We start from the raw sequence: 2,466 nt of genomic DNA, 5'->3' as shown, positions 1-2,466 counted from the left end.
CTTCACTCTCCTTTTACTGATTCACTCTCCTCTCCTTCACTCTCCTTTTACTGATTCACTCTCCTCTTCACTCTGCTTTTACTGATTCACTCTCCTCTCCTTCACTCTCCTTTTACTGATTCACTCTCCTCTTCACTCTGCTTTTACTGATTCACTCTCCTCTTCACTGTGCTTTTACTGATTCACTCTCCTCTTCACTCTGCTTTTACTGATTCACTCTCCTCTTCACTCTGCTTTTACTGATTCACTCTCCTCTTCTTTACTCTGCTTTTACTGATTCACTCTCCTCTTCTTTACTCTGCTTTTACTAATTCACTCTCCTCTCCTTCACTCTCCTTTACTCACCTTCACTTTCCTCTCCTTTACTCTCATTCATTCTTCTCTCCTTCACTCCCGTTCATTCTCCTCCACTCTCATTTCCTCTCATTTATTCTCCTTCCCTTCACTTTGCTTTCCTCTTATTGACTCTGCTTTACTCCCTTTCTTCACTGTTTCACTCTTCTCTCATTCAGTCTCCTTCATTTTCCTTTCCTTCATACTCCTTTATTCTCTGTTCCCCCTTTTCTCCCATTTTCTATCCTTTTTTTATTTTCTGTCATTCTCTCCTTCCTTTCACGTTTCTCCCTTTTCTGCATGTTTAACTCTCATTTCCTTTCCCTCTTTTCTCTTCATTTCTCTCCATTCCTTTTACTTCTAGATTTTCTCATTATCTCCTCTTTTTTCTATTTATCCTCCTTTTGAACTTATTTTTCTCCTCTTTTCTCTTCAACTTTGTAGCGTTTCTTCTGAAATGAAGGTGTTAATAGTGAGTCTGTGCTGCAGTAACAGCCTCGACTCTCCTAGAAAGGCTTTATCCTAGATTTTGGAAAACTGCTGTGAGGATTTGATTGAGCATCAATGAGGTCAGGTACTGATGTTGGATGGTCTGTTCTGGATCACAAACTCTTCCCAAAGGTTCTGGATGGAGCTCCATCACTCCAGATAACTCAGCTCCCCTGCTCCACAGCTGGGGGCTTCATAGCCCTCTAGCCCACACTTGCCCCTGGACATGGTGACCTTAGGCTGGTGCAGCTTCTCCGGCGCGTCCTGTTCTATCGGTCAGCGCTTTTCTAAGGTTAAACAAGCTGCGTGGGCAAGAAGTTTCATCTGCAGTCGACCGCCCAGGAACATAAACCACAGAGTCCGAGAACTTCACTGCATAACTGTCTGTTTCTGCTCTTCTTAAACACATCACGAGGCGGAACGCGCCCTGCGCGCGCGTGCACGCTGCCAGCCCGCCACGTATCAATAATAAACTAATAACCAACAACAACAACAACAACAGAAACAACAACAACAACAGAAACAACAACAACAACAACAGAAACATCTCCGCTGGTTTGCAGGCTGAAGGGAAGCGCGAGACGAGGCTGCGCGAGCAAGCCCCAGTTCTCCAGCCGGGCTGCACGCGCCTCCGCCAAAAGCCCGAGCTAGCCCACGCACGCGCGCGTACACACACACCAGTGACCAATAATTAGTAATCAGTGATCGATGCACACTCACCGGCTGACGGGGATGAAATGCGCGCCGCGTGCCAATCCGCGTCTCGAGCCCCGCTTTGCCTTTTCCTTCGCGTCGCGAGGGCTAAAATCCAGAATGAACGAGTGAAAAGGAGGAGAAGAAAAAGCAGAAGACGGGGCACGAGGGGGTATAAGGGTAGAAAAAAAAGGAGGGGGGTCAAAAAACGGGGTCCAATGGCGCGTGGTCCAACCCCCCCTCTCACTCCCTCCCGCCCTCCCTCCAGGCGCGAGCGTGCTGGCTCTCTCTAACGTTCCTCTCCTGCGCTCGCGCACCTGTCTCCGTGCAGATCGGGTCCCGCGCGCCGCCGCCGTGGCATCGCCTCAACAAACGCGACAACAACTGTCTGTCTCTCTCTCCTCTCTCTCTCTCTCTCTCTCTCTCTCCTCTCTCTCCTCTCTCTCTCTCTCTCTCTCCTCTCCTCTCCTACTCTCTCTCTCTCTCTCTCTCTCCTCTCTCTCTCTCTCTCTCTCCTCTCCTCTCCTACTCTCTCTCTCTCTCTCTCTCTCTCTCTCTCCTCTCCTACTCTCTCTCCTCTCTCTCTCTCTCTCTCTCCTCTCCTACTCTCTCTCCTCTCTCTCCTCTCTCTCTCTCCTCTCTCTCTCTCTCTCTCCTCTCCTACTCTCTCTCCTCTCTCTCTCTCTCTCCTCTCTCTCTCTCTCTCTCCTCTCCTCTCCTACTCTCTCCTCTCCTCTCCTACTCTCTCTCTCTCTCTCTCTCTCTCTCTCCGTCTCTGTCTCTCTCTCTCTCCTCTCCTACTCTCTCTCTCTCTCTCTCCTCTCTCTCCTCTCCTACTCTCTCTCTCTCTCTCTCTCCTACTCTCTCTCTCTCTCTCTCTCTCTCTCTCACACACACACACTCACTCTGTCTCTCTCTCTCTCTCTCTCTCTCACTCACTCACTCACTCAC

At 49.4% G+C, this 2,466-nt stretch overlaps 1 protein-coding gene across 1 annotated transcript in view; it reads right to left on the bottom strand.

The window, feature by feature from the left end:
* sema6bb (sema domain, transmembrane domain (TM), and cytoplasmic domain, (semaphorin) 6Bb) overlaps positions 1 to 1,980 on the bottom strand; it is a 253,112-nt gene extending 251,132 nt beyond the window's left edge. The window contains exon 1 of the mRNA XM_037535866.1: positions 1,543 to 1,980. The gene's annotated coding sequence lies outside the window, so the exon portion shown is untranslated. The remainder of the gene's footprint in view (positions 1 to 1,542) is intronic.
* Positions 1,981 to 2,466: the final 486 nt, after the last annotated feature.

The sequence above is a fragment of the Pygocentrus nattereri genome, chromosome 28 (assembly GCF_015220715.1).
Source record: "Pygocentrus nattereri isolate fPygNat1 chromosome 28, fPygNat1.pri, whole genome shotgun sequence".
NCBI lineage: Eukaryota > Metazoa > Chordata > Actinopteri > Characiformes > Serrasalmidae > Pygocentrus > Pygocentrus nattereri.
This window is presented reverse-complemented; position numbering and strand designations above follow the sequence as displayed.